At 45.9% G+C, this 24,756-nt stretch overlaps 1 protein-coding gene across 1 annotated transcript in view; it reads left to right on the top strand.

Moving 5' to 3' along the window:
• The first annotated feature begins 295 nt into the window (after nucleotides 1-295).
• The window catches only part of zhx2a (zinc fingers and homeoboxes 2a), a 114,925-nt gene continuing 90,464 nt past the window's right edge, over nucleotides 296-24,756 (top strand). The window contains exon 1 of the mRNA XM_085993683.1: nucleotides 296-662. The gene's annotated coding sequence lies outside the window, so the exon portion shown is untranslated. The remainder of the gene's footprint in view (nucleotides 663-24,756) is intronic.

The raw sequence follows: 24,756 nt of genomic DNA, 5'->3' as shown, positions 1-24,756 counted from the left end.
CAAAATTATTATTGCACCCGTACTGTGATTATTGTATTATTATATACACACACACACACACACATAGGTATTTATTTCAAAATATTAAAAAATCTGATGTGTAGATGTGAAATGGATAAAAAATGCAATTACAGGTGAATTAAATGCAAACATGCCATTGAAAGTACTATCTTATTTTAGGCCATCGATCGGAGAATAAAATTTTCAAGGAATAAGAAGTGATGTAACTGTTGCTGGTTGTGAAGCTTGTTGAAATCTGTTATATTTTTAAACACCGCCAGCAGTATTAAGGACACGTGGTCAGTATCAACAGTTCACTCTCAAGAGGGAGAGAAAGACAGATCCCAGCTTTTGGACCAAGGTTCATCAGGATCGCCTTCGCTTCACAACAACTTCGCGAGAGAGAGAAGAGAGGGGGGGGACCAAAATCAGAACAAATTCTCCCAGACAAGAAAAAAGTCGTTGAAAGAGGCTTCTCGTATCGTATGCAAATAGTGCTGCTGACGTTCGCGATCATGTGCTTCGGCGTATCTCCCCCCCGTCCGAGGCTTTCTTCTGCCTCTTTTTCCGATTTTGCTGCATTTTCGCGTTCGATTCATTGTAGTCAAGAAAGAGTTACACGGCGACGCGTTCTCTCGCCTCAGGATCCCACAGCAGACCAGGTAAGAAACTTTAACCCCCCCTCCTCCCCTCATCTCATCTCCCCTCCCCTCCTCCCTGAGAGAGGAAAAAAACACACATCATGATCCTCTTCAGATCGAGCTCGCGTACCGCACCGCACACACACACACAACACACACACAGCGAGTGAGCAATAAAATCAACTTAAAACATGTCTCCGATTGCCCATGTCGTAAGTAGGGCGAAACATGGCGTCCACGGCTCCGATCTCGACACGGGCGATACCGTTGTCAGATGTTGTTTTAAAAAGTGTTTTTTTTTTACCTCCCCCTCTCAGATCATTTCGGTTGTTTGAAAGGATTGTCAGTCGGCGATTTATTTGTGAAGAAAGTGTAAGGCTGTATGTGTGTGTGTGTGTTTTGGAGATATGCAAATGGTGCCGATGCCTGTTTACCGTATTGTGAGCAGGAAATGCGCGATCTTGGTCGGACTGGGGATGGCGGGGTGGTGTGTGGGTGGGGGGAATGATGATGCTGCTGCTGTTCCTTGCACTCGGATTCGGAGATGGAGGCCGTTTGCTGCGGCCTGATCTTGTTTTTTTTTTGGTTTTAAATAAATAATCTTAATCTAATCTGGAAATGAAATCGAAGGCCTCGATTGGTCAACGATTTGAGTTGGGGTGTCCGGTCTTTTTTTTGGCGCAAGTCCCACCTGGCTTTGAAAGGAGACGGAAACTTCAAAAGATGTGCGGGGGGTCGGAGCAGTTAGTTCCCGTTTGGCTTTTGTTTGCTTCTTGCCTGGGATTTAAATTCCCCAAACTTCAGTTTAAAGAGACAGCGCCTCACCCCTCCTTTAACTACTTATTGGGTGGCATCTAAAAACCCTCCCTTCCTCCATACCCTCCCAAAAATCAAAACCAGTACTTTCATTCTCACTTATTTACCTCAGCATTACCGTAAAGATCAAGACAATTACGGTTGAGTTCAGTAAATGAGATTAAGTTCCATGTTTAAAGATCTGATTGTAGTCATATTGTCTTTTCTCGCCCATATCATATGTTCACATGTTTGCAATAGTCAAGTCACCTATGTAACACAGGGGGCTTTTCTGAAACCATTACCATTGAATCCTAAAATGTACAAGTATATATGGGTTACTGAACATGAGATCTAGTGTCTTTAAAGCTTGTTGCGGGGCCTTTGGCATGGTTCTGCTCAGAGAACTGAGCAGTTTTTGAGATACCAATCGCCGTGTTTTACAAGATTGGTTTTAGAGAACACTAAAACAGAGAGAAAGGTATTTATTTTCAAGAGTGGGCGCACAAACAGTTCAGAAAATACTGAGTCCTTTATGAAAACAATGGGTCTTCATAATAACAGTGAGATTGTTGTTTTCTGAATATGTAAAAATAATTTCCAAACCATATGGACTATATGAACCCTATAGTAATATTGCTTTATCCTGCTTGCTTGGTCACAAGCTTTTAGCAACTCAAAATTATGTTATACAACAATAGTTACACAAAACATAAATAATGAACAGTAGAATAGAACAAAATATTGTAAGATCATGTCATGTTGATTATGCAGAATAAAAATTTGTACCAGTTCACTGCCCCCATCTGCAGAGCAGGTCTTTATGGAGCTTCTCTACCACCCCATGTTTTGGCAGTGCACTTCAACTCAAGTGCAGGGTGCATTGAGTGTAAATATATCAATTTTGAATTTACAGTGTTTTCTTGGCCATTTTAAGGTGTAGTTCTGCCAAAATTAAATTCTGCTGCTTTCAAGAAAAAGTACTGTATGTTTTTAAACAAAAAAAATAATTAAAAAAATATGTTGTGATCCTTGGTTGAGTTTGCAAGAGGCCTGTCACCTTGGAACTGAACCAGCATGGGGAGCAACAGTTGCATATCTCCCAGCCTCAGTTACTCTGTTGTTACACAAGGATGGATGAAATATATTGATGACTACACTATCTTTATACCTGGACATGGATGAGTGCAAAGGCTGACAGGATGGCTATTTTCAGCTGTGTTAAATTAAACATTTATATTTTAAAAAGTAAGCATTTAGCGCTGATGTTGAAAGTGAGGATCCTTCATTAAATATGCTGCTAAAGCTTTGGGGCTGGAATGCATTTCCATATGTTTTAACTAGACGATCCCTTTTGCTAAGAGACTGAATGAAGGATATTAATTGAAATTAAAAGGTTTTAAATAAGTGGTCGATGAGGACAGGTATAACATTAAGACCCACACAAAGAACCTGGACATGCTGCTATGTTTTTTCCATATCTACTTTTTTGATTTTAAAAGATGATGACTAACCCTATGGGTGATAAGGTGATCCGGGGGAGTTCCTATGGGTGATAAGGTGATCCAGGGGAGTTCTAACCTGGGGGGGGGGGGAATCGAAGGTTACTTAAATCCAAGTTTAAATAACATTTTCTCTTTCTAGTCTTGTTTATAATGATGAACTACAGCAAAATCTGGTGTTTAGCAGTAGGAATATTTGTGCTGGTCACAATAGGCCCAAATGTAGCTAAAATATATTTTATAATATCTGGACAAAATGCACATTTTGTGACATGGGGAACTAAAATGTTCTAAATATTAAATATGTTACACAAAAATTTAATTTTAGTTTAAAAAAAAATAGCATTTTTGCTGCTCCAGTGTCTAGTTATGAACAAATGTATGTGAATATTTCATTTGGGATTTTCTGGTGTGTTACATGTAACTACTGTATCTACATCTGCAAGCATGCATTTACCTCTGATTAGGATGATCTGCGCTTAATGTACCCATCTAGTGTTTACACTGTTTGCTGTCCCCTAATCAATTCATGTGCCAGGAGGTATTGGATTACCAATTAAATTCGTGCTGGGTTTTCCTTCACTTTAGAAAACCTGGATTAAATTTGGATGTATTATTTATCTTGGTTTTATACACATTATATTCTACTATGAGTTTTTTGTCAAATCACTGTAAATGTTTACACTAAGAATTTTATTACAAATTGGCTTTTCATTCACAACATGAATTTGTAGCTGTATGGTGTGAATTGAGGGCTTAGTTCAAGTTCTAACTGGAACAAATGTATAGCTTTCTGGTTGCGAGCAACTGCAAGACATCCCATTATTTGCTTGTGACATGTTTTATAATCTATAAACTCCATATTTACTGTTTTTGGATATCCTTAGCAATTATCAAGCATTTCTACTGAAAACAAATGTTGTAGTGACAAGCAGTCAAAAATTGTAAGCAATAAAAATGGGGGTTACTGTGTGTGTTTATATCTGGTTGGGGGTTTTTGAGGGTGCAGCCGATGGAATGAAACCAAAGCAAGATACAAGGTTGAGAGACCTGCCCTTTCCTCTTTCCTCGCCTACAGTGTATTTTTTAAACTGTAATTAACTACTCTTGCAAAAGTAATTTTGTTTCTTAATGAATGTAACACCTTCAACTTTTTAAACATTTCCCTGTTTTCTAAAGAAGGCTGATACATTTGTTTGATCATCTACATGCTGTTTGGTGACTAATACTTCCTGCTGAAATGGGATGATTTGTGTGAATTTAGTGAAGCTCGAAAAGGGTCAGGGTGTTGATGTCATTGCTTTTGCAAAATCTGGAAACCTGAGTTCTAACGAATGGGTTTTCTTTTTTATATTTGTGGCCATCCAACACAACTCTGTAAACACATTCTCCGCTGTTTATCTTTGGATAAAATAGCGCAAGACTTGGAGTTAATTCTCCACCCCCTCTTAATAAACTTGTTCTGTTTCTCCTCTCTGCAACTCGCAATATTTCTGAGTCTCAGTTTGTAGATTTTTTTGGTATTCTGAATAAGGGAGTCCAAAGACAATAACATTCTTCTCCCCTCCCCCACTTTTTAAAAATGCTTGCTGGGCTGTGGTCAGCTCTGTACTTAGCCTTTCGGAAACATTTGTCTGCAATGTTTTTATTATATTGTAGGAATGTCTAGTTCCTATCCAAAAGACTGAGGTCCACTCAGGCGATCAAATAAACGAGGTTTAATGAAAAGTAACAGAGTTTAACGGAGGCTCCACGAGGACTGCTAGGGCGGTCCCGTGGCTGAAGTCATGATGTCATCACGTTTTTCCCGCCGGTGGGGGATCACGTGATGAATGGCGTGATGTCATCGTGTTTACCCGCGCTATTAAAGTGATCGCACTCGGTACATGTAAACAGTGAAAACAAAGATACAGACTCAGGCTGTAGCCAACATATTATTAAAGGGAATTATATACAATTGATTGGAGTCCCTTAGTGGCTCCGCCACATGCGCCCCCCCAGAATTGTCTTTAATAGCAAAAGTAAAACGGCGAGGAGGCCTGACAAGCCTGTCAGATCGACTTCTGTAGCCTTGAAGTGGAAGCTGATGGACGGCGGGCGAGCTGGCGGGTGGTTGCGTTTGATCTGGCACGGCGACTGTGGGCGGTCGGCCACGTTTCGGCGGTTGTGCGATCTCAACTGGGCGGTCAAGGTCCAAGTGAGCCGGCTTCAACCGGTCAACCGAAATGTGGTTCGGTTTACCACCGACATCGACCGAAAAAGATTTGTCTCCCGGTTCTATCACCCGAAAAGGACCAGTGTAAGGGGGTTTGAGCGGGTCCCGATGAGCGTCGTGGCGGATAAACACATAGCCGGCGTTCTTCAGCTCAGCTGGGACGTGGGAGCTCTGCAAGCCGTGATGCGATGTAGGCACTGGAGCGAAACTTCTGGCTGCCTCCTGGTGGCTGATGAGCTGCCGGGACGCGGACCATGGCTCTGTTGGAGACGGAAGGAAATCCCCTGGTACGCGTAGCGGCTGGCCATATACGAGCTCCGCCGAGGACGATTGAAGATCTTTAGGTGCCGTACGAAGACCCAAAAGGACCCATGGACGCCTGTCCACCCAGCCCGCGCCTTGAAGGCTGGCTCGCAGTGCGGCTTTGAGCGACCTGTGGAATCGTTCACACAGGCCGTTCGCCTGTGGATGGTAGGCGGTGGTGCGATGTAGCTTGACGCCGAGCCCGAGCCACAGCGTTACAGAGCTCCGAAGAAAACTGCGGCCCACGATCGGACGAGATGTGCGCCGGTACCCCGAAGCGGGCGACCCAAGAGGAGATGAATGCCCTGGCGACGTCTGCGGAAGTGGTGGAAGACAGAGGAACCGCCTCCGGCCATCGAGTGGTGCGGTCCACCATTGTAAGAAGATGAGTAAACCCGTGCGAAGGCGGAAGTGGCCCCACCAGGTCCACATGCACATGATTAAACCTACGTTCCGGAACGGCGAAAGTGGCCAATGGAGCCTTGACGTGGCGCTGCACCTTGGCCTTTTGGCAGACCACGCAGGTGTTGGCCCAGTCGCGAACATCCATGTGCATGCCCCGCCACACGAATTTGGACGACATCAACCGTTGCGAGGCCTTCATGCCAGGGTGCGACAACCCATGGATGGCGTCAAAAACTTTTCGGCGACCGGGACGATAGGGCGCGGGACGTCGCAGAGTAGCATAGTGCCCGCGGCATGGAATTTGACGTCGGCCGCTTGGAGGCTAGAGGTGTTGGTTCTGTAAGATTGGACCTCCGGATCCAAGGCTTGATCCGCAGCCATGAGGGCATAGTCGATGCCGAGCTGGACTGCATGAACGGTTGCGCGGGAGAGGCAATCCGCCACCAGGTTGTCCTTACCGGACACATGCTGAATGTCAGTGGTGAATTCTGAGATAAACGTCAACTGACGTTGCTGCCGAGCTGACCACGGTTCGGCGGTCTTGGCCATAGCGAACATTAGTGGCTTATGGTCCACAAAAGCCGTGAACGGACGTCCCTCTAGCAAGAACCGGAAATGGCGGATGGCCAGAAAAAGGGCCAGCAACTCCCGGTCGATCGTGCTGTACTTTCGTTCGTTTCGCCGCAGTTGACGGCTGAAAAATGCCAGCGGTTGCCACGTCCCATGCACCCACTGTTTCTGCACTGCGCCGATGGTGTAGTCTGACGCGTTGGTGGTAAGGGCGATGGTGGCACCTGGCAGCGGGTGTGCCAGCATGGTTGCGTTGGCTAAAACGCCTTTTGTGTCGATGAACGCCCGGTCCATGTCGACCGTCCAGCTGATCGGATCCTTGCCGGACTTGCCCTTGAGGGCTTCGTACAGGGGCTGCATGAGCAGGGCTGCATTAGGGACGAACCGGTGATAAAAATTTACTATCCCGAGGAACTCCTGCAGGGCCTTGACGGACTGCTGGTGCGGGAATGAAGTAACTGCCTCCACCTTCGTTTGCAGGAGAATTGCGCCGTCTGATGTGATGCGATGGCCTAAAAAATCAATCTGCTGCAGGCCGAACTGGCACTTGGCCGGGTTGACGATCAAGCCGTGTTGACTGAGGCGTCTAAAGAGGGTGCGCAAATGGCAGATGTGCTCCTCTTTATTAGGGCTGGCGATGAGGATGTCGTCGAGGTAGACGAATAGAAACTTGAGGTCCCGAAGCACGGAGTCCATGAAGCGCTGGAAAGCCTGTGCAGCGTTCTTCAATCCAAACGGCATCCACAGAAATTCAAACAGGCCGAATGGGGTGATGACTGCAGTTTTCGGGACGTCTTGCGGGTGTATGGGGACCTGGTGGTAGCCACGGACAAGGTCGACTTTTGAAAAAATGGTATTTCCCGCCAAATGTGCAGAGAAATCCTGAATATGAGGGATCGGGTACCGATCAGGAGTAGTGGCGTCGTTCAGGCGTCGGTAGTCGCCGCAAGGCCGCCATCCGCCGCCAAGTTTCGGAACAATGTGGAGAGGTGAAGACCAGGGACTATTCAACCGGCGAATAATCCCTAGCCGCTCCATCGTGTCGAACTCCGCTTTCGCAGCCGCGAGCTTGCCAGATTCGAGGTGCCGGGCCCGTGCGTAGACCGGGGAGCCAGTAGTGGTGATGTGGTGTTCGACACCATGTTTCGTGGCCATGGAAGAGAAAGTGGGTCTGGTCAGGTCTGGGAAATCTCCGAAGAGGCGAGTGAAGTCATCCGGAGGTGGGGACGCGCAGGAGACAGTGCGCGCCACGGTGTTACCGCGGTAGCACAGGATGGAGTGAAAAGTGGCCGCATTGATCAACCGGTGGTGCCGTACATCCACCAGGAGGCCGTTGGCGCACAAAAAATCCGCCCGAAAATGTCTTGAGAGACTTTGGCCGTGATGAAATCCCAGCAAAACCGCTGGCCGCCGAAGCACACCTGGACCCGCCGGCTTCCGAAGGTCCGAGTGGCCCCGCCATTAGCCGCCTGGAGGGAGGGGCCGTGCCCCCCAACTTGTAGATCAAGATCTGACGCGGGTAGGATGCTACACTGCGCCCCGGTGTCGCAAAGGAAACGTCGACCAGATAGGGAGTCGTTGATGAAGAGTTTTCCCGAATTACCGATTGCCATCGCAGCCGCGGGGTGCTCATTATAACCGGTCCTCTTTTGACAGGGTGGCTGCTTTTTTTTTGAGCGAAAAGCTGCAGGGAGGGCGGCAGCATCTTGCTTTCGCACCAAAATGGGCATGGTAGAAGCACAACCCCGCAGGTTGAGGGGCTGGAGCAGCGTCTGTGGGAGATGGGCGCCTCATGGCAGCGCAGTACTGCTGTGTCACCGCGACGATCTTGTCCGCATCGGCAGCCAGCTCTGCACAGTCGGTGACTTCCGACCTGGCTAGGGCAGCCTGAACTTGCTCTGGTAGCTGGCTAAGGAATAGCTCCCTGAAGAGGAAGCATTCCAGTTCGGAGCCCAGGAGAGTGAGCATTTGGCTCATGAGATCGGACGGCTTGGAGTCCCCGAGGCCGGGCATATTGAGCAGCCGGCGGGCGCGCTCCGACTTCATGAGCCCGAAGACCTGTAACAACCGCGCCTTTATCGTATCATACTTGCAATCTTCTGGTGGATTACCAAGCAGGCTGACGATCTGCGAGGCTGTGGCGCTGTCGAGGGCGGAGACCATGTGATAGTAACGGGTCTGATCCACAACGACGTTCCTGATTGCGAACTGGGCTTCAGCCTGGATGAACCACATGGCTGGCTGTTGCTCCCAGAACTGTGGTAGCTTCAAAGCAACGGCGTTCGATTCCATGTTCAGTAACTTCTGCGAAAACCGTTCGCAAAAGTCAGGGTCACCAATGTAGGAATGTCTAGTTCCTATCCAAAAGACTGAGGTCCACTCAGGCGATCAAATAAACGAGGTTTAATGAAAAGTAACAGAGTTTAACGGATAACTACAGGAGAACATCGAATATAGGTCTAGTCAGTTCGGAGGCTCCACGAGGACTGCTAGGGCGGTCCCGTGGCTGACGTCATGACGTCATCACGTTTTTCCCGTCGGTGGGGGATCACGTGATGAACGGCGTGATGTCATCGTATTTACCCGCGCTATTAAAGTGATTGCGCTCTGTACATGTAAACAGTGAAAACAAAGATACAGACTCAGGCTGTAGCCAACATATTATTAAAGGGAATTATATACAATTGATTGGAGTCCCTTAGTGGCTCCGCCACAATATATAGCATTGCAATATGCTAATAGGTAACTGACAATGACGAGCCATGACGATCTGAATGTTGTCACTGTTGAAAACTGAAAGCACGTTACTGTAATTAGTAGACATTTCTCTTAACTACAGTAGTGGCATTATTGAATTTAAATTAATTTTATTTTTTTTAAAGTCAGGATATGAAATCATTTTGGTGTCTTTTTTCTACTTTTATAAAATCCAATATAAGAAACTCCCAGAAAGTTCTTTTGCAGAGGTTGTGTGACAGAAAAGCTTGTGGTTTTATTTTAAAAGCTGAAAAGGGTCCTTCAATAGTAAAAATAAGATTTAATTACTTTCTCTGCCTTTCTTGTCTTCCCAGTTTAGCTATTTGTTTCACTGCATCCACTGCATCTCAGCTGACCCTTTTGAGTTCACTGGCTGATAACTGACTAAACCCATCTCAGGTGTAGCAGGCAGGCTGTCATGTTTTTCAGTAGCTCAAAAACCTGTCACATAAGTATGATGAAGTCACTGCTTTGCTGGTTCAGCTTTACATCTACGCAGACTTCAAAAAAAATTCTGTGCTGATAATAAACAATTTCTGTCTCAAATCACCTGCCTGCATCTAGCAAATGGTGGGGCTACAGATCACATCTTCATTTGTACCAGTAAGAATTGTCAACTTCCATTAGCTCTCCAAGATGCACCATGGATGTGGAAACATTACTATGTAGTTTACATAAATGTAATTGTACATTTAACATAAGCCAGTGCCATCCCTATTAGTAAAATCCTTTGATCTGACATCTTTTCTCAGCTCTTTAAAATAAGTTTAATAGTTTTCACAATTTCAGAGGGGAAGAAATGCAAATGAACATTCAGGTTTGCTGCTGTTAGCACTGAGTTTGAAGAAGGCTGATGAATGAAAAGGGGATAGTGTGTGCTAGGTTGTGTGGGTTTAGATAGTTTCAAATTACAGTACATCTATTGTTGCCTTGACAACAGTCACACTAAAGCTTCACTCCTAGTGCTCTTATTTTCCTAATAAAACATTGCACAAAATGTTACTCTCAAATTGCCTAAATAATGCTTTTTGGACAATTCTATAACTGCCCATGGTTAGTAGTACTTTACCTCAATGTTCTGAGTTTATAATATTGGACCAGCATAGCACAAGTTGCACCCTCTGCTTCATTATTTCAGAGTTCAATAATTTGATGCATTGTTAAAGGCTTGTTGTAGTTTACTTCTTGAAAGATGGCACTGTGTTAGTAAACTAGCCTTTTTATCTATTTGTAATTCAAATTTATTTTTGCAGCTTCATGTTGTTTAGCCCTTTACCTTCAGGGTTCATGTGGAATTCTTGTAACAGGAGTCAACGGTCTAATTCCTTTGTGCTAAGGCAGAGATGTAGAATAGTGAGACTTTTTTTTCAGAAATGGTGTAAGCACTAATCTGTCAAGTCAATTAAACTACATCCTCTAAAAAACCTTATTGTGGCATTTAGAAACCAAATGAATTCCAATAGGTCTATGTCTTAGTACATTTTAATGAGGCTTGTATTCAGGACTTGGTGTTAACAATGGCTATGTATGAGTAATGGCTTTAATAAATCACCTACATCATTGTATTTATTTAGTAAATGGATCTCCTTCAATGGCGTTGCTCAGAGTATATGGACTTGAACATTATCCCATTTAATGAATGATGTATTTTTTTGGCCTGTAGTTTTTATAGGATCACATGGTCTAAGGAATGTAAATAGGCACATCCTGAGGTTTATTAGAGCACGATTCCTCTTTGGTATATCCTGAGATCACCAAGAGTGTAATTGTTTTTCTATAGCATGGCAACTACTTGTAAATCTCAGTCTCTTCCCCGAGGTCAGAAAAAAGAGCAGGAAGTGACTGACATTCTATTTTAAAAAAATTGTTGCAGAGGAAAAACAAAGTGTCCCAGACACATGCTTGACAATATTTTAGATAGATGGCTTTAGATCAATATGGGAAGCATCTTTGGCTCAACAATCTTAATCAAAAATGAGGTTCTTCACTGACAATATCAGTGTTCAGATCCATTCATAATTCATCAGATAATGAAACAGCCTGTGACAGCCTCCAGCAGGACCCGGATAACATCCAGGCTTGGGCTGAGAAGTGGCAGGTAACTTTCATGCCACCTAAGTGCCAGGTAGTGACCATCTTCAACGAAAAAGCCCAGCCATCTCCCTCAATCTTCAACAGTACAATCATCACTGAGTCCCCACCATCAACCTCTTGGTGGTCACCACTAATCAGAAGCTTAATTGGACCAGCCATATCAACACCGTGGCTATGAGTAGAGCAGAGGCTGGGTACTCTGATGAGTGGCTCAACCCTTCCCCCTGAAAGCCTCTCTACCATCTACAAGGCTCGTCAGGAGTGTGATGGAATACTCACCAGTCGCCTGGATAGCAACCACAAGAATCTCCCCACCATCCAGGACAGAGCAGTTCTCTTTGATTGGTCCCAATGCCACTGGACTCTGTATCAATGTTTCCCCCTAATTTTTTGGGGGTGCGCGGCCCATTTAAAGTTTCGCACATGCGCAAAACTTCAATTTTGAAAAGCCGGTCCCAGGCTGCGCAGGACCAGCAGACAGCTGCGCATCTGCGCAGCTTAGAGGGAACGTTGCTCAGTATCCATCCCTTCTACCACTAGCCGCTGTAGCTGTGGGATGTATGATCTGCAGGATGCACTGCAACACCACACTAAGGTTACACCAACAGAACTTCCCTCTCCTCTGATCTGAAGGAAAAGAGCAGCAATGTGGTGGGAAGACCACCACCTCCAGATTTCCCTCCAAGTCACACACCATCTTGACTTGGACATATGTCGCTGCCATTCCTTCAGTGAATGAATATCCTTGCATTCCCTTCCGAGCACCATTGTGAGCGCACCATCATCACAGGACTGCAGCAGTTCAAAGAGAAAGCTCGTCTTCTCAGGGCAACTAGGGATGGTCAATAAAATGGACCCTCGCCAGTGGCATCCATGTCCTAAGAACAAATGATAAAAGGTAACATTCTACTGAACAATCTGAATTAGAGAGGTCAAAAGTGAACCTGTTCCTATTGCGTTGCGCCAGTATCACCTCACACCATCACCTGATCATCACGCAGCTTGGCAACATGACATCCCTTTTAAAAATAACAAAATTAGCCTTTTCTCGCTCAAGTTCTGCGACAAACATCTTTCAGATTGAGACAGTATAATTGGACGTAAATTACTTATTAAAATATAGGACAGGTTGTCAGTAAATGTTTATAGCCAGGATTGTGGAAATACATTTTTCAATACAAATGTATTAGAGAAAATTGTTTTAATAATTCAGATGAACTAAAATTGATGTATTTTTGTAATATGATATAAATGGTACTATTAAGAAGACAGTGCTCCTTTTATGTTTGCTTACTTCACATCTTAAAAAGTCCAACAATATATATATTTTTTAAAAAGTTAGTCGTATCTTGTAGGTCATTAAATAGTATATCGTCTTGTTTCAAGTTAATTTATTAGTCACTTAAAAAATGACAATTGTTGCAGCCAAATTACAATCAGCTGAAGTGTATAGAGCCTGCTAGTTAGAAGTCTTTTTAATGTATTTCATTTCAAGTTGATTTAAGAGAGAGAATTTCCAACTTCAACAAACCATTCCAATCTTTTAACTTTCATTTTAAAAAAGCGTATAACTATCTTTATTCTAATGACACTGGACAAAAGGCAGTGTTGTCTCCCAAATCTTTCCAGTATGCCTTTCCTCCTTGATTTTCTTTTGGGGTGGAGTCTTTGGTGGCGGGTTGGGCGCGGGTCAGGTGGTCGGCAGGTTTCGATCCCGCCGCCGCTTTCAGCCGGTAAAAATTTGCGATTTTGCCCTAATTGGGCAGTTGAGTCCCTGCATGTGCGCTCCCCTGGCCAATTAGTGTTTTGGGTCTGGAACTCGCCTCTGCTGACGTCTGTGAGCCGGCAGCTTTTAAGGGGCCCATGCAGCCTTGGTTCATTCTCTCATTATTTGCTGCTGGATTTCCTTGTTACAACTGCTGCCATGACTAACTCAAGGGCCAAGGCCTCTCCCAGATTTGACGAGGACTCCCTCCATGCTCTTGTAGAGGGAGCAGGGAGGTACTCTTCCCATCCTCTGGGCGGAAGAAGCCACCACAACAAACAAAAGCAGTCTGGCTGCAAATTGCTCAGGAGGTGAGCTCCAGATCCATGTGCACTCGAACCGGGGTGCAGTGCAGAAAAAGGTTCAATGACCTGGTCCGCTTAGAAAAAGTGAGTATAACATCACAATTGGCCTCAATCTGCTCCCCATCTCCTCTCATCACCAGCACTCTGCATTGTTAACCTACTCCTGCACATCCCACTTTACCCTTACATCCCTTGCAGCCTTAACCATCCCTCTCTATGTACACAATCACTTCACTATCCGACTATGCTGCCCTCACACTTGCTATCACTGTTATGCTATGACAACAACTAACAACGCACAAGGAGGGCCCTTGGTATTGGCACCTCACTCCATCTTTGTCTCCTAAGCATCTATGCTATGGCTTCTCGACACTCCATCATTCTCACTCAAACTCCACTTGTGTCCCTCATTGTAGGAAAAGAGAGCCCACAATAAGAGGGAGAGGGCTAAGACAGGAGGAGGGCCACCTTCCATAGACCATCTCACCAACGCTGAGGAGGCGGCCCTGGAGATCATTGGAGGCGATGAGGATCTGGAAGCGGGGGACGGTCAGACGGGCGGAAGAAGCCACCACAGCAAACAAAAAGCAGTCTGGCTGCAAATTGCTCAGGAGATGAGCTCCAGATCCATGTGCACTCGAACCTGGGTGCAGTGCAGAAAAAGGTTCAATGACCTGGTCCGCTCAGGGAAAGTGAGTATAACATCACAATTGTCCTCAATCTGCTCAGAGCAAGCTGGTGACAGAATAGATTTGCATCTCTCTCATTTACATTGCATAAGAGACTGATATGGCATCTGATGCTCATACAGATTGACTTATGATCATCTGCACTATTCCACGTGCATGCTACGTTAATATCACATGTCTAACTCATGCCTTTGCTCCCCCACAGGACCATTGACAGCCCCCCTCCCCACTGTCCAGGAGGAAGAGCCTGAGCCGGAAGACACCTCGGAGGAACCTGCAACCTCTGAAGGCACAGCATCAGCAGAATTAAGCGCACCCAGCACCAGCGCAGATACGTACACCTCAGTGGGACCTTCGCCACATAGAGTTGGGTTGTCACCTGGTGTATCACAGCTCACAAGTGAGCATCAGCAGATGGTGGAGACAGGGACAGCAGTGGAGAGTCCTCGTCGGAGGCCGCAGGCCACTCCCAGTTCTGCTCAGCTGCATGTGGACCCTGTGCCTCCGGGTCCATCCAGAAAGAGAGCGGTGCTGGAACTCCAGGAACAAGTGCAGGAGTCTCTGGCAGGTTCTGTCTCCAGGGTTACTATGAGTGTGGAGAGGATGGAGGAGTCCATGTCTAACATGAGCAGTGCCTTTGTGGAGGCAATGGCGCATGAACGCACCACCACGGAAAGGATGGCAACCTCCGTGGAAAGGATGGCTACCTCCATGGTAAGGATGGCTACCTCCAAGGTAAGGATGGCTACCTCCATGGTAAGGATGGCTACCTCTCTGGAAAGGTTGGCTACGGTAGAGGAGAGGATGGCTACGGCCATGGAAGAAATAAGTCGCTAGAGTCTGGAAAACATGGTGAATATTCAGAATAGACTGATATCTCTGGAGGAGTGATGGGCAGCTATTGAGCAGAGAAACCAGAGCTTCATGGAAGTCCTTTTGAGTAGGACTGCCAGTGCAGATACGGGTCCTCATGGCCCCCATGATGTGCAGCAAGGTACTGTCCAGCCACTTGCTAGCACTGAAGTGGGGCTGACCCATGAGAGGGATGTTGGTGGCAGGCAACAAGGAAGTGGGGGCTCCTCTCCAAGCACTCACACTCCCATGCCACTGAGTAGCCCTCTGTCAGAGCCCTCACCCAACTGAGATGGGCGTCTCAGACGCAGGAGGAGCAGACTGTTGCCGAGCCCTCACAGGCTCGCAAACCCAGAGGACGCCCGCCAAAGGTGTCGAAGCAGGAGCAGCATGAAAGTGAGCAAAGTGCCTCCACATCTGCTGAAGCCACAGGGGAAGCGCCACGTAGAAGCATGCATAAGAGGAAGATAAATCACAATTGGTCACAAGGGTAGTTACTTGGGAATTCTGTCGTGTTGTCTTTAATTTTTACCATTGTCATCCTTTTGTGCATTGATTAAACAGAAGTGATGGCAAACAGTTGAAGTTCTGGCCTATGTGATCTGGAAAATGGAAGTTGCACATTGAGGGCTCAGAGCGACTTGCATTTGTAATGATGGTGGTCAGTGATAGGAACCCACAGGTTCTTGTCCATTGTCTATGGTGTGATAAGAAGGTGCCAGCCACATATGTTTGATTCATCTACCTAAGCGAATCTGGCAAAGATTAGTGCATCCCGGGCAGCAATGTGCTCGCATGCTGCTGCAGCTGGCTCATCCGCCTCCGCAAGCTCTTCTTCCTCTTCCTCATCCGAGGAGGCTATACGCTGAGCCACTTGTTCCTCAGGCAGCTGCAAGCCACGATGCTGTGCGATGTTTTGCAGTGCACAGCAGACCACGATGATTCTGGAAACCCTGGCTGCTGAGTACTGTAGGGTTCCACCTGATTTGTCAAGACATCTGAATCGCATCTTCAGCAAGCCGATGGTTTGCTCAATGATGGATCTGGTCAAAATGTGGCTGGCATTGTAGCGCTCCTCAGCTAAGTTCGATGGCCTCCTCAATGGCGTCATCAGCCACATCGTCAGGAGATAGCCTTGATCTCCAAGTAGCCACCCGGAAAGTTGTGTTGGCGGATTGAAGAGCGGAGGCACACTGGACTGCCGCAGGATGAACAAGTCATGACAATTGCCAGGGTACTTCGCGCAAACATGTAAAATGTCCTTCCTGTGGTTACACACCAGCTACACCTTGCGGTTGACAAAAACAGCTGGGTTGTGATGGGGTGCCCTAAGGGCCACGTGTGCAGTCTACAACGCCCTGCACCCTTGGCAAGCCTGCCATATTTGCAAAGCCAACCGCACGCGCGGTTACACTTGCTTCATCCGTGGAGAAGTGTTTGTAATTGTGCACCTTGGCAAAGAGGGCATCGGTTACCTGCGTGATGCAAGTGTGTGCGGCCGACAGGGAGATGCCGCTGATGTCTGCTGCTGATCCCTGGAAGGACCCTGAAGCAAAAAAGTTGAGTGCAGTGGTAACTTTGACAGGCACAGGTAAGGGGTGTCCACCGGCTCCTCTGGGCTCCAGGTGTCGGTGCAGCATTGCGCAGATATCACCGACTACCTCTCACGAAAGTCTCAGCCTCCTTTAGCACTGCTGCTCAGTCATGTTGAGGAAGGTCATTCTCAGCCTGTAAACCCTGTGTTGGGGGTATCTCCTGCGGCAAGGTGCAGCCCTGCGCTAACGCCCTCTGCCCTGTGCAGCATCAGGTGGGTGAGCAGGAGGTTGGCGCTCCTGCTGTTGGTGCTGCTGTTGTGCCTGGTTCTGCTGCTCCCGCGGCTGCTCTTCCTCCGAATCTGAGGACCAGGATGAAAGGAAATAAATGGTTCCCGTGCTGCTGGTAGATATCTCCGTTGAGGATGCGCTCAGTCAATGTGGGGAGAGGGTTTTGCCAGGAGGTCATAATGGAGATGGACCTCAGCTTCACCACTTCCAAGATCAGTAGACCTGCAAAAAGTTTTCCAAGACCTGAAAAAACAAAGTTCTGCCACCTACAACTGATCCTTGTTGAGAGCTCCGTTTTTATGCTGGAGCTGCAGCTGTGAAGAAGGCAGCCACTTGTGAACCCGCCACAATCAGCTGGTGTGGTTTGGGAGCGGCGTGGAACACGCAGAAAAAGTTGCAAAATCTAAAACCGCTGTCAAAATAGCATTATCCAGGCAGTTAACAAGCAGTTAAACTGCCTTAAGGGCCTATCCCGCCGCTTGGTGGTGGGACCGATCGGGAGTCTGGGATGCCGCCTTTGGCAAAGTTGCACGGAGGCAGGTTCCACGGCGGGATCGGAATCCGCCGTCAATATTTGCGATTTTACCACCTGACCCGCCTCAACCCGCCCCCTGAACGCCGGCAAAATCGAGCCCTTTGTTTCTCTCCCCGCACTTTTCTTAAGCGATTTGTATATTGCATAATCTTCCTTCACCAACTATTTTTCTCTGTTTTTATGTGAATCTATCACGATGGAAAAAATACAAATGTACTGGGTTGGTTTAAACACTGTAAAGATATTTAGAAAATCACAACAGATGGGTTAGAACTGTTCAGGTTTTTTTTTTAAGAAATCAAATTTTATTGTATATACTGTATATTGACTTTCAACCATCAAAAGAAAAATTACAATAAATCATCAATGGACAAAAAAAGAGAGAGGCAAGTGAAGGAACGGAAAGCCACATTTGAATGTTGTCGTTTTAGATGGGAGTGCATTACCAGCTGACTGGAAGGGGCAGTGGAGAGATTAAAGGTACAATGTAGTTTACAGTCACAAAGTGCTTTTTACTGTGGTAGCATGTTTACTGAGCAGTTGGTAGTTGCAGTGCTAGTAACAGAGACCCAAGTCTGAGTTGCAGCTGTAGATGACATCCACACTCAAGCTTTCTCAGGGATGCACAAAGACAAGAGAGAAGTGAGTTTATCTGCATTGGGAAAAGGAGACTCACCGGTTTGTCCCATTATGTCACTCAGGTCTATCTCCTGGTGGCCAGTTTAAGAGATTGGTATCATTCACTGAAGGTCCAGTGTGTTAAGCATTTTTCTCCTTTTAACTAAGCATGGTATTGATGTTTTTTGGGGGGCAGATAACCAAAAATGTTATGTACTTTATAAAAACTGTTTGAGTTTAAGATACATGTAAATTTTTCTATTTACAAATTTCAGGGACCTCAATCCTGTAATGCTAATTCTTGCTTGTCACAAGATTCAAGCATTAATGTTGGAAAGTTGAGTTTCTCTGAACTTGTAAATAGAGGTACAGGAAACTTTCGATTTACCAGCACCTAAATAACCGGAAATCTCGGTTAACCGGCAAAATTCAGGAGTAGGTTCAGGTAACTTTTATTACTTGCCTTCCTCCATTTGTTGCTGTGCAAGGGTGTGGCTGCAGCTGTTGCTAAGCTACAGAGACGCTTGCAACTTGTGGCCATTGTTCTGAAGCTGTGGGTTTGTTGCTTTATACGGAGCTCTCAGCTCCGTATCTTTTACTGCAGCTTTCGGTTATCCGGAATTTTTGATGAACCGACACCATGTCGGTCCCGTCCGTGCCGGATAAAAAAAAGTTTCCTGTATGTGAATTTAAAAAACGTAAGTTTCAGGAGAAAATAAAACTTTTTTTAAAAAATCAAATGGTATGGGGGAGCTGAGGACAAGGGACATTGGTGCAGCCTGTCAATATAATGAGATCTGGGTATAAATCTTGACTAATATTTAAACTCCGGTTTCATCTAGATGCTGTTATCTGTTTCAGTTGGGTACATCAGGTAAAAGGGGGAAATAATAACGGAAGGAACTCCAACTAAATTTGTCTTTTAGTATTCCCAGCAAAGTGGTCAGAAAGCATGGAGATGTCTCTAACATCTGGAGCATGGAGATGTCACTAACATCCTTCTTCTTCTTAGGCAGTCCCTCGGAACCGAGAATGACTTGCTTCCACTTTAAAAATGAGTTCGCAGGTGACTGATGAGACCAATGTGGGACCCTACAGTCTCTGTCATAGGTGGGACAGACGGTGGTTGAAGGGGCGGGCGGGTGGGTGGAGTGCTTGGGTTGACGTGCGCTCCTTGCGCTTGCTCCCAGCGAAGAGACTCGAGGGGCAGGATTTTCATTGGGCCTTGGAGACGGGATTGGAGGCGTGTGGGGGGTTAAAATCCCGAAATCGGGGGCAAAAACCCATCCCGCCTCCATGCCAGTTTCAAAGGAGGCGGGTATCCGACCTGCACTGGGACCCGCCTCCCCGAGGCGGGAAGGGGATTAGTGCCAATTAACTGCCTGTTAACAGGTAGTTAACAGGCAGTTTTTAGCCTAATCCCTATTTTCATTGTTGAAATGTGGGATTCCCGACGGCTCCAAACCACGCCAAGTTAGCGAGGCAGGCCGTCGGGATGAAGGGCTTGGAGGGGTCGAGATGTCCGGTGTTCAGGTGAGTGATGGGTGCATGAGTGCAGAGGTAAGTGTGTTTGGTGTGTTTAAAGTGTTTAAATAAGTTTTACTTACATTTACATACCTTTACAGCCTTCCTTCCCTCGGGTCTCGGGAGTCCCTCATCTCACCGGCACAGAAAGCAGAATGGCCGCGATCTGTCAAAAGTTCCAGCATTCAGCTTTCTGTTCCGGGGAGATCTCTAAATCATCCTGACAGGAAGGAATTAAATTGGAGTACAGATTGTCAGTGTTTGACAGCTTCAAACAGCTGTGAAACACTGATACTTCATCTGTCAAAAGGTCTTGACAGATGAAATATTAATCTGTGATGGCACCTGTTGCCGGGTGGCCCTTAATTGGCCTGCTGAGCCCGCTGGGCGGGCTCAACAAGGTCAATCAAGTCTAAATCGCGTGGGTTGGCTAGAACTCGATGGAGGCGGGACTACAACCCCGAAAGTTGTAGCCCCGACTCCTCAATGAAAATCCAGCCCGAGGTGTTCGGTGCCTTCCCAGATGCTTCTCCATTGTGCGGTCTTGGGCCAGGGATTCCCAGGTGTCGGTGGGGATGTTGAGAACTTTTTCAAGGAGGCTTTGAGGATATCCTTGTAGCGTTTCCTCTGCCCACCTGGGGCTCTCTTGCTGTGTTGGAGCTCCGAGTAGAGCGCTTGTTTTGGGAGTCTCGTATTGGGCATGCGGACGATGTGACCCGTCCATCGGAGCTGATCGAGCGTGGTCAAAGCTTTGATGCTGGGGATGTTGGCCTGAGCGAGAACACGGACGTTGGTGCTCCTATCCTGCCAATGGATTTGCAGGATCTTGCGGAGGCAGCGTTGGTGGTACCTCTGCAGTGCTTTAAGGTGCCTGCTGTACATGGTCCATGTCTCTGAGGCATACAGGAGGGCGGGTATCACTACTGCTCTGTAGACCATGAGCTTGGTGCCGGGTTTGAGGTCCTGGTCTTCAAACACTCTCTTCCTCAGATGACCGAAGATTGCACTGGCACACTGAAGGCGGTGTTGGACTTCGTCGTCGACGTCTGCCCTTGTTGACAGTAGGCTCCCGAGGTATGGAAAGTGGTCCACGTTGTCCAAGGCCTCGTCGTGGATTTTGATAATCTGGGGTGGGGGGGCAGGTTGGTAGAGGACCTTTGTCTTACGGATGTTTAGTGTAAAGCCCATGCTCTCGTACACTTCGGTGAAGGTGTTGACGATGGTTTTGAGTTCGACCTCCGAGTATGCACAGACCGGAAGCGTCGTCTGCATACTGTAATTCGACGACAGAAGATGGGACGACCTTGGATCGGGACTGGAGGCGACAGAGGTTGAACAGTTTCCCGTTTGTTCTGTAAATTAGCTCCACTCCAGCGGGGAGCTTACTGAGGGTGAGATGGAACATTGCAGCAAGCACTAACATGGTGGATAAGAGACTGTCTATTCATGTTATCTGTCATAACTGGTAGAGGCGTTTGATAAGGTTCTGCACAAGAGTTTATTAGCAAAAATGAAAGGATGGAATTATAGATCAGTTAGTCATCTGTTGTCAGGAAATTACTAGAGCCTATAATTAAGGATAGACTGACTGAACACCTTGAACATTTTCAGCTGATCAGGAAGAGCCAGCATGGATTTGTAAAAGGTAGGTCATGCCCAACGAACCTGATTGAATTTTTTGAAGAGGTTAATAAAGTAGTGAATAGGGAAATTCTATGGATGTTATTTATATGGACTTCCAGAAGGCATTTGATAAAGTCCCTCATAAGCAACCGTTGGCTAAAGTTGAAGCTCATGGAATTGAAGGCAAATTATTGACCAGGTTAGGAAATTGGCTGAGCAGCAGGAGACAGAGAGTAGGGATAATGGGCAGGTACTCTAATTGGCAGGATGCGACCAGTGGTGTCCCGCAAGGGTCTGTGTTGGGCCTCAACTATTCACAGTATTTATTAACGACTTAGATGATGGAATAGAAAGCCACATATCCAAGTTTGCCGATGGCACGATGATAGGTGGCATTGTAAGCAGTGTAGATGGAAGCATAAAATGACAAAGGGATATTAATAGATTAAGCAAATGGGAAAAACTGTGGCAAATGGATTTCAATGTAGGCAAATTGTGAGGTCATCCACTTTGGACCTAAAAAGGATAGAACAAGGTACTTTCTAAATGGTGAAAAGCTAGAAACGGTGGATGCCCAAAGAGACTTGGGGGGGTCCTGGTACACAGATCATTAAAATGTCATGAACAGGTACAGAAAATAATCAAAAAGGCTAATGGAATGCTGGTCTTCAGATCTAGAGGACTAGAATGCAAGGGGGTAGAAGTTATGCTGCAGCTGTACAAAGTCCTGGTTAGACCACACCTGGAGCACTGTGAGCAGTTCTGGGCACCACACCTTAGGAAGGATATATTGGCCTTGGAGGGAGTGCAGCGTAGGTTTACCAGAATGATACCTGGACTCTTAAGGAGGAGAGATTACACAAACTAGGGTTGTATGCCCTGGAATTTAGAAGGTTAAGTGGTGATTTGATCGAAGTTTAAGATATTAAAAGGAACTGATAGGCTAGATAGAGAGAAACTATTTCCGCTGGTTAGGGAGTCTAGAACTAGGGGGCATAGTCTAAAAATTAGAGCCAAACCTTTCAGGAGTGAAGTCAGGAAATGCACGCAAAGAATGGTAGAAGTTTGGAACTTTGGAACTCTCTTCCGCCAATGGCAAATGATGATAGGTCAATTGTTAATTTAAAATCTGAGATTGATAGATTTTTGTTAACCAAAGATATTAAGGGAAATGGAGCAAAGGCGGGTATATGGAGTTAGGTCACAGATCAGCTATGGTATCATTGAATGGCGGAACAAGCTCGAGGGGCTAAATGGCCTACTCCTGTTCCTATGAAAGCACATGGAATTAGATGCAACCTTGCAATAGGAGTTGTAAATTGGTTGGGAGATAGGAAACGGAGACGAGGGATAAAGGGAACGTACCCTGATTGACGAGATGTGACAAGTGGTGTTCCCCATGGATCTATACTGGGGCCCAGCTTTTCACTATATTCCTTCAAATCGTTGATATATAGAAAGTTGTATATCCAAGTTTGCAGATGACACCAAAGTTAGGAGGCACAGTAAGTCGTGCAGATGGGCGCAGGAGTTACAAAGGGACAAAGACAGATTAAGGGAGTGGGCAAAACTGTGGCAGTTGGAGTTCAATGTGGGGGAAGTGTGAGGTCTTCCACTTGGATCCAAGAAAGACATCAGAATATTTTTTTAATGCTGAGAAATTCGGAATTGTGGAGGAGCAGAGCGATTTGGGTGTTCATGTACACAAATCACTAAAAGTGCACAGGTATAAAAAGTAATCAAAAAGGCTAATGGAATGTTGGCCTTTATCTCGAGGGGATTGAAATACAAAGGGAAGGGGAAGTTAAGCTTCAGAGCCTTGGTCAGACCCCATCTGGAGCACTGCATTCAGTTCTGAGCACTGCACCTCAGGACGGCTATACTGGACTTCGAGGGAGTACAGTGCAGATTCACCAGAGTGATCCCGGGGCTTCAAGGGTTAAGTTATGAGGACGGATTGCATAAACTTGGCTTGTATTCCCTTTAGTTTAGAAGGCTTGAGGGATGACCTAATCGAAGTGTTTAAAATGGCAAAAGGATTCGATAGGGTATATACAGAGAAACGATTTCTTTTGGTGGGGAATCCAGAATCTTAACATTAGAGCTAGGCCATTCAGGAGTGAAATCAGGAATCCTTTTTCATACAAAAGGTAGTGGTAATCTGGAACCCCCCCCCCCCTCCCCCCCAAAAAAAAAGCTGTGGATGCTGGGTCAGTTTAAATTTTCAAGCCGGAGATTGCTAGATTTTTGTTAGTTAACGGTATCAAACGATCTGGATCAATGGCGGGTGGAGCGGAGGTACAGATCAGCCATGATCTGATTGAATGGCACAACAGCCTCAAGGGGCTGAATAGCCAACTCATTTTTCTGTATCTGCAGTTTCCTGCTTGTTCTCCCACCTACGGACTGGGAGTGTACAAGGGAGGGGAAACAGAGATTAAAAATACAATTTTGGGGGGAAAAAAAGTACAAGAATGTGAATGTTATAATACATTTTCCTTCACCCACACAGTTTGAGGGAGAGTACCTGGTCAACAGAAAAAATTGTCATGTCATACATGACCTTTTACATAGCAACAGAATGTTCTGTGTCTGGTACATTGGCACATTTTATAATAATTTACAGACATATACTTATTTTCAACGAGGTACTGCTGTGTTATGTGATGCTAATCATCAGAGATCAATCAGTAATTAAGTATATACTGTTGAGATACCGCGGCAAACGTGGGAGTCGAGACCAGAGTTGATGGAACACAACTGCTTTAATTTACATCATGGCAAAAACAAGTGCTTAAAAAGCCCGCGCAACCACTTAAATACTCCCCAGACAGGAAGTGCTCCCGGCAGCCTGTCCCTACGGGAAACAAGCTGCCGGAAGAAAGGGCCCACGGCTGGGGACGGCTGCTGCCGGCAGTGCGCCTGCGTAAACTGTCCGTGCCGCCGTGAGCGGATTATGTCCAATGGTGGCATGTCGCCACAATACCAATGATATTAAATCAAATCAATATAGGGAATAATTTATAGTTATGTTTGAGCTTACTGAAGGTTTTTCTGTTCAAGTGGTTATGGTATGCAATAATCGTTATTAAATTTTGTATCTTCGACGCATGTAATGTGGTGTGCTGTGAATTTGCAGCCACTGAAGTAAAGCTCTTCATACAGCAGTACCAATGTTCTTTGATATTACTGGAAAGGGAAGGAGCTTGAAATCCTTTTCCGTATTTGAAATGTAAAGTAAACCCCTGAAACATACCGCAGTGGCTCTAGTCACTGTTTCATTAATGATAGGTCTGACACCTTTTTTCTTGTGTTTATGTCCTTTTTGTGGGCGGAATAGCTTATTTCCTTTTTAACGTTTATTAACTGTAATGTCATTTTTAAACAGCACAAATAAAAATAGCTGTGAAACATTGGGTTGAGGTTGTTACTCTTGAGCAGCTGCCGATGAGATGAAGCTGAACTGTACAGTAATGAACCGTCTGTTCCCTGGCAGGAATGTGAGCTTTTTAATTGGTGGCTTTATTAAAGCTGGCATGAATAAAAATGGTTACTAGGTATAAACTGACTAAACAATTTATTATTAAATTTAAATTTCAGTTGACAAGCCTGTTTTAGTTCTGTGTATTTCCTTCATCTCACTAATGATCAATTCAATGTTTGCCTCATGATTATGGACAAAATGCTAGGACATGACACTTAAGGCCAAACTGTCATTTAGAGTCAAAGTAATCATCTTT

The sequence above is a fragment of the Somniosus microcephalus genome, chromosome 7 (genome assembly GCF_052327205.1).
Source record: "Somniosus microcephalus isolate GS21.2 chromosome 7, FLI_Smic_1.0, whole genome shotgun sequence".
Taxonomy (NCBI): Eukaryota; Metazoa; Chordata; class Chondrichthyes; order Squaliformes; family Somniosidae; genus Somniosus; species Somniosus microcephalus.
This window is presented reverse-complemented; position numbering and strand designations above follow the sequence as displayed.